Below are 13,274 nucleotides of genomic sequence, written 5' to 3'. Positions count from 1 at the left end.
CGCCAGCCTACCTTTCCCTAACATCAGGTACTCATCAATGCATAGGTTCTTGTATGGCACAAAGACCTAACCAAATGCTGATGTCAGGCTGGTAAGAACATTTCTTATTCTGTATAACGGGTCATTTAGGATGGCAGTAGCATTGTTGACGAAATGCAGGCATCGCATCAGTACTAGGAAGCGGTCTTGGGAAAAGAGGGTGGCAAAGAAGGGAGTTGCAAACATAGGATCTGTGCTCCAGTATTCTCTTAGGGAGTTCTTCTTTACTATCCCCATGAGAAGGACTGTCACCAGGAAGGTATACATTTCACAAATTGTGGTTGTCACCCATTTAGCAAGTTTCCCCCTCACTCCTGGCTTGCTCTTCTCTTGTAGCTCCAAAGTGTAACCGATGTGAAATGGCTAGCTATTTAGCGGTGGTGCGCGCTAATAGCGTTTCAATTGGTGACGTCATTCACTCTGAGACCTTGAAGTAGTTGTTCCCCTTGCTCTGCAAGGGCCGTGGCTTTTGTGGAGTGATGGGTAACGATGCTTCGAGGGTGACTGTTGTCGATGTGTGCAGAGGGTTCCTGGTTCGAGCCCAGGTAGGCGCGAGGAGAGGGATGGAAGCTATAGCGATTGGTCTCCTCTACGATGTCTCCCACCAGCTCCTCCGTCAGAAACAACTTGAAGCACTCTGCCTTAGATGGAAATGGCACTCTAGACTGGGACTCATCAAAGCAAACAGCAGGGCCAGGAGGGGTGAAATGGCTGGCAACCTTCCAGCGACCACAGAACTCCTGTACTTCATCCACTGTCGGTCTGCCTCCATCACCACCAGCATCTTCAAAAAGGGACCTGGGACTTCATCAGTGGACAAGGAGTCCTCAGATTCAGGGTTCTCAATGGCTGAAAAAAATATCCAGAATATCTGCATTTGTGAGTTGTCTCCTTTTGAAAGACATTGCTAATGCTACAGCTTAGTTCACTAGCTACATACATAAACAACAACACTGAATGGCTCAGAGTGGGAGTGAGAGGTTACGTGATTGACTGCCCGCCATGCGCCACTTGTATCAAGTCACTATCAGAAAATGTTTTGTGTGGTAATTATTTATATATTTACTGTTTTATTCACGTTTTCAATTACCGGTGACAAATCACGCATTCCGATTCTTGCACATATTATGTGTGTAAAATACTTTTTTGAGGGTTGTACTGATTATGATGAGCTAAGCTAATTCCAGCTGTGTGTGGAGCCATGTTTGTTGACATACAATGCATTCTGGGTTTCACGTAATTGTCTGTCGGACCAAAGATGTTATAAATGAGGTGAGTAAGGGTTCACTCATTTTTTGAGAACCTCTGGAAATGAATGGTGGGATGTGAACGATGGTAGATAACACACCCCCTTCAACATGCATACTATAAACAGACCAAACTCATCTTGTCTTCTCTTATTATCTTTGGTTTCTGTGAGAGAAAAAAGCTTGGCAGTGAGCAGAAACTACCCATCGTCGGATTAATTTCGATATCTAGAGCGTGTTTTACTCAATTATTTAGATCAATTGTGAGCTCACCCGTGATGTGATTAATTATAAATAGTAATTTCTTTTAGCTAATTCATTTTGTAGTTTATGTCAGCTGAGAGTTATACAAATATGACCGGCTTGTGTTTAGTCATTCTTTCCTCAGTTAGCGCTAGGACAAATGTAGCCTACAATTTTTCCAGTTTGGATGATGTTATGCTGTAGATACTTCTGTGAATGTCTGAACATTGCATTCAAAACTAAACTGCTCACATTCTGGACACAACTTTGTAAGGACTGTTTTTTTCAGAAACATTTTGCAAAAACACAATGTGGCCAGCTCAAATGTTGTCATTCGAAACTGTCCGTTCTAAATAAGCATTCTAATCACACTGGTGTGATCATACCCTACAGGGACCACTGTAGAATGATCACACCCATGTGATGGTACATGTGAAAGGGTTAAACAAAAGTGAAATAAACAAAAAATGTACAGTAAACATCACACTCACAAAAGTTCCAAAGGAATAGAGACATTTCAAATGTCATTATGGCTATGTACAGTGTTATAACAATGTGCAAATAAAAAAAAGTACAAAAGGGAAAATAAATAAACATGGGTTGTATTTACAATGGTGTTTGTTCTTCATTGTTTGCCCTTTTCTTGTGGCAACAGGTCACACATCTTGCTGTTGTGATGGCACACTGGTATTTCACCCAATAGATATGGGAGTTGATCACAATTGGATTTGTTTTTTAAAATTCTTTGTGGGTCTGTGTAATCTGAGGAAAATATGTCTCTCTAATATGGTCATACATTTGGCAGGATGTTAGGAAGTGAGGCTCGGTTTCCACCTCATGGGCAGTGTGCACATAGCCTGTCTTCGCTTGAGAGCCAGGTCTGCCTTCCTAATAAAGGGTTTCTATAATAAATTGTGTGATATTCCACACACACACAGCCCCTCTCTCTCCTCCAATCAATTCTTGCTTTCTTGCCTGATGGACTAACTACAGAGTTTGCCAATGTTAGCTGATTAGTTACGAAGCTGGGACAGTTTCCAAATGCATTGCATCAGTAGAAACAGGACAAAACAAGCAACTTGTTAGCTGGCTATGTAAACAAATATCGAACATCATATGAGCTCCATTGCTCTCCAACACGACAGCTAAGCTGTCAAATAATTGGAAAACAAGGCAATGTATAGTCTATGAATATCTGCTCCAAGCAAACATGACAAACTATAACCGAAGCCCAACAGATAAACACAAATTACTCTAGCCGTCATTTTGGTGGCTAGTTAGCCGGTTATCTGTATGGCTAGCAAATGAAAGTGACAGCTGAGGTTGACGCTTCATGAGCGCAGCTCAAATTTAGCCGCTCCATACAACTTTTCTGGCCTGACAGACTAACTAGCTTGCTAGCTAGCTATAGCAAGCAGCTGTTTCCATATGAATTACATTGGTATAAACATGACAAAAACCACCAACTACTTATTTGACTATATAAAGCTAACCACGGCAACTATTTCAATGAGAGAGCAATCATTGTTTCTTTAGTTTTAATGATCAGAATTTGTTTTGGGAGAATGTTCTTAACATTTTTGTATCCAGAGGAACAACAAATAAATGGATTATCAAACTCTGGACATTGGTGAAATGTTAGTCTTGACGCATACAAATCTAATCTCCATTGTGGCTAAAGGATTAGAATGGAAATTGTATTGGGACAATTATATTGGGCAATTTAGCCACTATCATTTTAATAAAGAGAATGACTGTAATTATGATTTGACTTTTGTGATTAGCAATTTGATTGGATACGTTATTCTGTTACTTTTGTTATGCAGCACACACACACTATCCAGTTAATATACCACTTTGTGGTTAAAGGAATTCCTGCCTCAGTCTCCTCCATTCCCCTGTCATCTGACCCACGACCTCCTGTTCACCTTCACTATTGTCAGTCATCCTACCTGTCTGGCTACACACACAGATTCCAAGAATCTATCAATGGTCCACCTAGCTAGATGATAACTGAACCAAAGACAGGTGAAAAGGAAATGGAGGAGGAGAAGGAAGAATTGTCTCCACTGGAAGGAAGAAAGGAAAGAAGGAAAGATGGGGAAACAGCAGCTGAGGCTAAAGTCCTGGAAAGAAAAAAGTTATTTGAAGGATTATGTGGTGGGGTTTCTCCTACCAAAGGGCAAGCCCACTAAATCAAATGTTATTGGTCACATACACATGTTAAGCAGATGTTATTGTGGTGTAGCAAAATGCTTATGTTTCTAGCTCCAACAGTGCAGTAATATCAAAAAATTCTCACAATACACACAAACCTAAAAGTATGGAATATATAAATATTAGGGGGGGAAAAAATGTTCCAGCTACAATAAATGCGGCCTCAGGCTATGTGGTTTCCAGTTTGCATAAAGTCCAGTGAAGTTTTTTGAGGGCCGTCATGTTATCGGCTTGAGGGGGAATAAACAATAATTATTTTGGGAGGTAATACGGTAGGCAGTCCACTCGGAATTCCTCTTCTCCGCCGCCGGCAGTGTTTTGGATCAGCCTCTGGAATCAGTTAAATTGTCCTGTGGGGTACGAATAAAGGATCGAATTCAGGAAAGTCGTATTCCCAGTCAAAATGCTGGCGAGTTACCGCCTCTCTGATATCCAAACGATCTTTCCGGCCGCGTATGTAATAACACAAAACATTTCCTGGGCTAATAATGTAAGAAATAACACAGAAAAAATTCAATACTGCAAAGTTGCTTAGGAGCTAGAAGCAGAGCTGCCCTATCTGTCGGCACCATCTTGCCATCTCATCACTAAGGCTCAAAGCAGCGATGCATCAACTGTACGTTTCAGCCATCAAACATCCCGTCCAAGCCAAGGACCGGAAACTGCTTAGGAACAGGAGGGTGGTCTACTGGAAGAACCCATGGAAGAGGTAACTCCCACAGCACAGGTCGACCAGCTCTCCAAGGTGGGGACCGCTCACCCCTCAAGTCATGGGAAATCATCGAGGCACTCTAGACGGAGTGACTCAAGACGGAGTGAGAAATCAACCAGCGGATACCGCTTTGGAAGGGGCCGTGCCAGCCTCCATTCACTAGCCCTCAGTGATTCACAGACACCTGTCCTACAAGAGAGAATGAAACTACTAGCGTTGGAGGAAATTGAGGAGGAACTACAGGCTGATGAACGATGTCACCTATTGGACGTGCAGGCCCGTAAAGCTCAACAGGAACAGGAATTGTCAAAGACCTGGCACAGCAGCGGCAGCGACATCAAGCAAGAACAGAATTGGAGGAGGCATGGATAGTCTCATCTGTCCTGGAGAGGTACAAACAGTTCAGAGGTGCCCAACCATCCTCCTCTGTCAACCACAACACGGGCTGTACTCCCACTACTCCGTGGGACGGAGTGGCGACTACTGAAGAACCCTGAGCTTGCTGAAGTTCATAAAACGGGAGATTCATAACCTTGTGAAGGCAGGATGTCACCAAAGCGACCACTCATGAAGAGGGAAACCCACCCAGTGAATCCTGGTATCTCCCTCCCCATTGTATTGCTGGACCGATTTGTCTTCAACTGTTCATTCCAGGATACTGGTCAAAGCCTGAATGACTGTCTGCTGCCTGGACCAACCTTTGGTCCTTTCTTGCTCAGTGTCCTTCTCCAGTTCTGGCAGGACTCCACAGCCATCAGTGGAGACATCAAAGCCATGTTTATCTGATTCGTCTGCTGTCTTCCGAAACCACACTGCTCCGGTTCATAGGGCGAGATATGGAATGAGACGCAGAGCCCACAATCTATGATTGGCACGTACTAACATTTGGCACCACATGCAGTCCTTGCTGTGCCATATACGCTCTGCAGAGACATGCCTGGGAGAACCCAGACAGTGACCGAGAAGTCTGGGACTCAGTGGAGAATGCCTTCTATGTGGATAACTGCTTACAGAGCCTCTCATCCACTGCTGAAGTGAAAGCACTCCTCAACAAAGTCCGGAATCTCTTGTCCAAAGGGGGATTCGAGGTCCGACAGAGGGCAAGTAATACAGCAGAGGTTATCCAGCACCTCCCGCCACAAGCCAGGACAAGTAGCATTGAAGTATGGCTGTCGCAGTCTGGCACCAACCCACAAGAGCCCACTCTAGGATTGAGATGGAGCTGCATACCGGATACAAGCGCCGCTCAGCCCTGAGCACCGAAATCCCCTCGGGTATATCCTGCCTTACACAACCCGTGCCAAAGTCTTAGTCCAGGATCTGTGGCAGACCAAAAGGGACTGGGATGAACCAATCCACCCAGCTGACCTAGTGGAAAGATGGATCTGTTGGGAAACAGAGTTGTCGGCGCTCTGCAAAGTCCAGATGCCAAGGTGTTATGTCCCACCCTATGCTGACCAACTAGGTCCAAGCCAGGAACTTCATGTGTTCTGTGACGCTTCAGAGCGGGATTACGGAGCGGTTTCCTATCTCTGAGTGGAGGATGATGCTGGCCAGACCCATGTCTCCTTTGTCATTGCCAGGTCCAGGGTCACACCCAAGAAGCAGTTGTCAATGCCTAGGCTGTAACTCAGTACTGCCCTTTCTGGAGCCCAGTTGGCCTCCACCTTGCAAGCCGAGGTCACCTTGCAAATCCAAAGGGTCATCTACTAGGGTAATTCGACCACGATACTGACATGGCTCAAGTCGGAGTCCTGCAGGTATAAGGTGTTCGTCGGAACTCGCATTGCAGAAATTCAAGACCTATTGGAATTCAATGACTGGAGGTATGTTAATAGCGCAAACAATCGTGCTGATGACATCACTCGTGGTAAAACTCTCCAGGAACTGGCTCAACCCCATCGCTGGGGCTTGGGACCACCATTCTTGTCCCAACCGCAGAAGTGGCCGACAACCACCGTGCCTGCGGTGTCTCCGCATCAACTGCAGTTCACGCAATGCTACAACATCTATACGGAGCCAACAGCAGCTCTCTCTGACCCAGCACAATCCCCAACACTGCAGGATCTGATTGCAGGCACCAACCAGACCTCAGATGGGGGTCGCTTCCATACCTACCACCCTCACTGCAGAGACACTCCTCCTGCAGTATGCTCAAGCAGCCAGCTTCTCTGAGGAGCTAAAAGCTCTGAAAACCGGTAAGGAAGTGTTTAAGGAGGGACGTCTTCTCTCTCTTGCCCCAAATACTCAGAATGATCAGAGTCGGAGGGAGGCTGCACCAAGCAGAAGTCTTGGACCCCGATACTATCCATCCAATTATCCAATTACCCTTGAATCCAGACACCCTCTTACCAGCCTCCTTATCAAGAGTTACGATGAGAAGTTTCTCCAACCAGGGCCAGAGAGAGTCTATGTCGAGATGAGGTGGAAGTACTGGATACTTGGAGATCGAGGAGCCATTCACAAGCACCAATGAAGCTGCATGGAATCTCAGAGACGGCAGGCCAGAGCAACTGTGCCTAAGATGGCGGATTTGCTCCCTGCTCGCTTGCGCCTCCTCAACCCCCCTTCTGGTCAACAGGAGTAGATTGCTTTGGGCCCTTCATGATCACGCTAGGTCATCCAGTGGAGATGCGCTGGGGCATTCTGTTCAAGTGCTTGACAACTGGATGTGTCCAACTGGTCCTATTGGAGTGTTTGGATGCTGAAGCCTTTCTCACGGCCCCAGGTCGGTTTATCTCTTAATGGGGGAAACCCTACGAGATCCTGGCTGACAGAGGCACAAACTTCAAGGCAGGAGAAGCCATGTTGGAGGAAGCCTTCCAAGCAATGGAACCAACCCTCCAGGATCAACTGATGGACCAACAAATCTCCTTCAAATTCAACACTCCAGGAGCTCCTCATTTCAGAGGAACATGGGAGCAAGAGGTCAAATCGGTGAAGACAACGCTACGAGTCGTTCTGGGTGACCAAACTGTGACTGAAACAGTCTTGTGGACCGTCCGGATAGAGGTGGAAGGGATACTGAACTCCAAACCCTTGGGATATCTCTCTGCAGACATCGCTGACCTAGATCCGGTCACACCGAATCTGCTCTTGATGGGGCGCCGAGATGCATTACTTCCTCAAGCCATGTATACTGATACCACCCTCATTGTCAGACGCTGGTGGAGGCACAGCCAGATCTTGGCTGACCATTTCTGGGCCCAATTCATTCGGGATTACCTACCAAGCCTACAGCACAGAGGGAATTGCAGAGAAATACATCCAGCCTGGACACTGGCCAAGTAGTAATGATAGTGGACCCTCATCTGCCTCTGGACTCCTGGGCAGTGGGCCATATCACCATTTTTCTTGGTCAATCTCCACAGAGGAACTCTGGAGCTCTGTCAGAGTTACCATCATGTTCTTACCATCAACTCCCTGACCAAGGCCCTTCTCCCACGATTGCTCAGTATGGTGGTTCCAAAATTCTATTGGCATGTTCTTGGGGACCTTCAATGCTGAAAAAAAATTTTGGTACCCTTCCCATGATCTCTGCCTCGGAGCTCTATGGACAATTCATTCAACCTCATGGCTTGGTTTTTGCTCTGACATGCACTGTCAACTGTTGGACCTTATATAGACAGGTGTGTGCCTTTCCAAATCATGTCCAATCAATTTAATTTACCACAGGTGGACTCCAATCAAGTTGAAGAAACATCTCAAGGATGATTCAAATTAAAGAACTACATTTCGAGACTCATAGCAAAGGGTCTGAATACTTACCTAAATAAGTTCCATTTTTTTATTTCTAGTACATTTGCAAAAATTCCTAAAAAACAGTTTTGCTTTGTCATTATGGAGTACAGTGTGTAGATTGATGTACACTTTTTTTCTCATCCATTTTAGAATAAGGCTGTACTGTAGTTAAATGTGGAAATAGTTGACCAATGGGAACACTTTCATTGGCATAGACAACACCGTTCAGTCAAGAGCGTCTAACCCAGGGCTCTCTAACCCTTTTCCCGGAGAGCTACCCTCCTGTAGGTTTTCAATCCAACCCCAGTTGTAACTAACCTGATTCAGCTTATGACCAGAAAATTATTAATATCAGGTGCTCTAAATTAGGGTTGGAATTAAACTTTTTGACACACCCATTCCTTTCGACACAGCCATTACTCCGAGACCAGTCCAGGACACAGCTACCTATACTTGAGCTTTGCTCCTAATGTGAGGCACTGAGGCTAGCTAGGTTAGTTAGCTAGTTACCTATAAAGTTAGACTACAGTACATTTTTAGGTATAGCAAACACAGCTAGCTAACTAGCTTAACTTGAATAGCTTGGTTTGTAGTGGTACTAGCATGTCCCGTTGTGGTCGAAACGATCACCAAATTGTACTGTACAACACTGCCTAGGTTAAAAGATACCTTATATTGCTAACTAGCTAAAGACAGCAAAACAACTCCTGGTCCAGCTGGTCTAGGCTGGTGCCACTGCTTGCTGGTCTCGCAATTATTTTTCCTCGCTGTCTTAACTCCTTTTCAGTTTATTCCAGCTCAAATAAATAGGGCTGTATGTTCCTATGTGAAAGACAATCTAAAAATGTTTCGTCGTTCAGCTTATCTTGGAAAGAGGAACCATCAGAAGCAGCCATTATAGCTAATTATTTAGAAATCTCGGATAGACAGTACACAGTAACATAGCCTGCCTTCGAGGGTGAGAACAAGGAAGTAGGTCTCCCATCAGGCTGTACAATTTCCCCTGTCTTTACAAAGCCAGGGGAAATTAGTAAACCTAGATATCCTGCAATGTCCTGGCAGATAGGAACATCGTCGAGACCAATGGCTCTATTGAACAAGGACAACAATATCTACTCGCTGCTAGCGTGACCGTGCAATCGGAGAAACCCAAAGGCCATAATAATTGTTACAAAACATACAGTTTTAGATAAGACAGCAGTCTCAATCAACCAAAGCAAGGTCCATACATAAATGGTTTGTTAAGATCGGTGTGGAAGAACTTGACTGGTCTGCACAGAGCCCCGACCTCAACCCCATTGAATTGGAACGCAGACTTGGAACGCAGACTGCGAGCCAGGTCGGATCACCCGACCTCACGAATGCTCTTGAAGCTGAATGGAAGCAAGTCCGCACAGAAATGTTCCAACATCTAGTGGAAAGCCTTCCCAGAAGAATGGAAGCTGTTAGAGCAGCAAAGTGGGAGGCCAACTCCCGCCTATTTCAAGAATTTCCCTTCTTCCAATCTGATTTTAAACCTAACCTTAACCACACGATCAAGCTTATGCCTAACCTTAAATTAAGTGGTAACTAGCAGGGGTTGGTACCGGTTCAGGGAACAGGAAAATAATTGTATTTTTCTAGGAACAGAAACTGAAGCTGAAAAGAAAGGGATCCATACTGTTCCGGAACAGAACCGTTATTTTAGAAGCATGGGAACCGGTTAATAACGATATTTTACGTTCCAGGCCTATTTTTTCTAGTGTTGGGATTGGAACTCTGAATTTGCTAAACTGCATTTATTTAAATAGAAAAAGCAGATGTGCTTTGGAAGTAGCAACTTGGATGAAATAGGTTGCCTTTTTGTGCCTTGTATAGCCTACTACTGAATATGATGCAAATGTATGCTCAGATATGTCACCTTCATGTGCGTTGATTTCCGACGCCTGAACAAGGCAAAATAATTTGGGTGATGGACATTTCATAAATCAGATTTAGCCTATTTTCGATCAGACATACAATGATGAAACATTAAAATATCCATGATCCACATTGATTCACATATCATGTAAGGATATCTATTGAAATAAATCAGGTCAGGTAATGATTACAGATATGATACATTTCTGAAAATATGTGGATTCGTTCATGCCTGAGTATAAAGGCTTAGACATGTCAGCATGTTGACACACACCCTTTCCGGAGTTAGAATATTCTACTAATATGCATCAGGCGCGTGTCTTGAACCTATCTCACCCCAAAAATGGATTCATACCGTAGCAAGGAGATTTCAGAAGTCCAGATTGGATGCATGTAGAAACTGTCCCATTACAGAGAATATCCTAGCTCCGTATTATGAAATTAAGGACATGCTTATCTGGAGTAGGTCTACTCCTTTCAGGTAATAAAATGTCAGACATATATTGATAAAGATATCCCAAAGGTATTGAGCCTTTTCACTCAGTCTTCCCACTGGGCAACCAAAATGATCTATGTGATGTCATTGAACTAACATGGAAAACTGACTGGATTTGCAAAAATTAATCAATGTAAGGGCATTTCATATTTTTTTCACATTGAATTCACGTTAGCTGACAACAAATCTAGACGTTGAGCTAACGTCTGTGCCCATGGGTTCTTGCTACAGTACTTCGCTCCGTTACAATGCCCGAGACTTCACCCAAGACGGCGATGTTTCTATAAATAACCGTTTGAACACATCACAGGGTCTTGTGAAAAAGTTGTTTGGGGAAAAAAATGCATAAAAACAGTTGAGAGAAAGGTGAATGCCAATGTTACGTTCTAAATACATATTGCCTACCTAACCCTCAAAACCCTGAAGTTATAATGGAATTCTGTAATGTTGGCTAAACCTTCCAAAACTTTCTGTCAGTGTTGATACGTTGTTACTGCAGCTACAGTTGCCAACAAGGCATGTAAAGCAAGCGAATGCGCAAAAACGAGCATGCCAGTATAAAGCCTACCCAATTCACGATTTCATTCAATTATTATGCTGAAATCTCAGGTTTAGCAACAAGAATGTCCCAAAAAGGGGTCAGTTATTACTGACAACAATAGGCCTACACATCATGTTACAGGAATTACATGCTGCGCTCCTCTGTGCAACACACAGATTTAAAAAAATATATATATAATGACAGTATGCATCTGGAACATTAAAATGTACATGTAAGCTTACCTTTTCGTTCCCTTGTGATTGTAAAATAATCCTACACCTTTAACAGTATGTACAAATCTATTGTAGACGCCCCGAGTTAGTGATCTGCAGAGATTTTTTCTCTGCCACGTACAGACCCTGGTAAAAAACCTTCTACAAAATGCGCACTTCATTCTGGGACCCCTCAGCTCAAACCGTGGTCTTTGCATTACAACAGTAGGCTAAATCAGAGCCATAAATATTGGCTACTGATGGCAACCATAAAATAAGGGCTATCATGTTTCACCTGGAAGGCAGATCCTTATTACCAAAGTTATGTATTATAAAACAGAAGGCCTACCTAGTGCATCAAATTACATTTTGAAACCATCTGTGGAATGGTCAAAATTCCTTTTGGAACTTGTCTGTACTTGACATTTCTCCGAAGCCAGTTAAACTGGAATATTATGTACAGAATGAGTTCGACACGTCTTGGAGGAAGAAATACATTTGGGTATATTATGTTACATGATGCAACCTTCACAAATGCATAATGCTCTCTGGACCGAACGTAATTACGGTAATATAATAATCAAATCAAATTGTATTAGTCACATGCGCCGAATACCTTACAGTGAAACGCTTACTTACGAGCCCCTAACCAACAAAGCAGTTAAAAAAAAAAAATACGGATAAGAATGAGCAATAAAAGTAACAAATAATTAAAGAGCAGCAGTAAAATAACAATAGCGAGACTATATACAGAGGGGTACTGAGAGAGCAAGAGGAGAGTCTATGCCCTTCTGCAAGTTTACACTTTTATATACAGTTGAAATCGGAACTTTACATCCATTTAGGTTGGAGTCATTAAAACTCATTTTTCAACCACTCCACAAGTTTCTTGTTAACAAACTATAGTTTTGGCAAGTCGGTTAGGACATCTACTTTGTGCATAACACAATTAATTTTTCCAACAATTGTTTACAGACAGATTATTTCACTTATAATTCACTGTATCACAATTCCAGTGGGTCCCACGTCTGGGACCTGTTGGATCGGAGGGTGAGGTATAGGGCCCTTCCCCCCAGAATTGTCTGGGAACTTGCAGGTGCTTTGGTGGAAGAGTGGGGTAACATCTCACAGCATGAACTGGCAAATCTGGTGCAGTCCATGAGGAGGAGATGCACTGCAGTACTTAATGTAGCTTGTGGCCACACCAGATACTGACTGTTACTTTTGATTTTGACCCCCCCTTTGTTCAGGAACACATTATTCCATTTCTGTTAGTCACATGTCTGTGGAACTTGTTCAGCTTAGGTCTCAGTTGTTGAATCTTGTTATATTCATACAAATATTTACACATGTTAAGTTTGCTGAAAATAAACGCAGTTGACAGTGAGAGAACGTTTCTTTTTTTGCTGAGTTTACTATCCTTATCTGTGGATATGGCAAACTGATATATTCACTATTATTTACTTTTTTCCTCTCTTCAATAGTTCACCATTGACTTAAGGGGTCATGTTAGTAAGTTAGTAAAACCAAATGCATGCTTTTCAACCGTTCGCTGCCCGCACCCGCTCGCCCGACTAGCATCACCACCCTGGACGGTTCCGACCTAGAATATGTGGACAACTATAAATACCTAGGTGTCTGGCTAGACTGTAAACTCTCCTTCCAGACTCATATTAAACATTTCCAATCCAAAATCAAATCTAGAATCGGCTTTCTATTTCGCAACAAAGCCTCCTTCACTCACGCCGCCAAACTTACCCTAGTAAAACTGACTATCCTACCGATCCTCGACTTCGGCGATGTCATCTACAAAATAGCTTCCAACACTCTACTCAGCAAACTGGATGCAGTCTATCACAGTGCCATCCGTTTTGCTACCAAATCACCTTATACCACCCACCACTGCGACCTGTATGCTCTAGTCGGC

General features: G+C 43.6%; 1 protein-coding gene across 2 annotated transcripts in view; it reads right to left on the bottom strand.

Moving 5' to 3' along the window:
* The window catches only part of LOC120032044 (prolyl 4-hydroxylase subunit alpha-2-like), a 40,749-nt gene extending 29,266 nt beyond the window's left edge, over window positions 1–11,483 (bottom strand). For both annotated transcript variants that reach the window (XM_038977981.1, XM_038977971.1), the window contains exon 1: window positions 11,378–11,483. The gene's annotated coding sequence lies outside the window, so the exon portion shown is untranslated. The remainder of the gene's footprint in view (window positions 1–11,377) is intronic.
* Between the last annotated feature and the right edge of the window lie 1,791 nt (window positions 11,484–13,274).

The sequence above is a fragment of the Salvelinus namaycush genome, chromosome 3 (genome assembly GCF_016432855.1).
Source record: "Salvelinus namaycush isolate Seneca chromosome 3, SaNama_1.0, whole genome shotgun sequence".
In the NCBI taxonomy this organism is placed as follows: Eukaryota; Metazoa; Chordata; class Actinopteri; order Salmoniformes; family Salmonidae; genus Salvelinus; species Salvelinus namaycush.
This window is presented reverse-complemented; position numbering and strand designations above follow the sequence as displayed.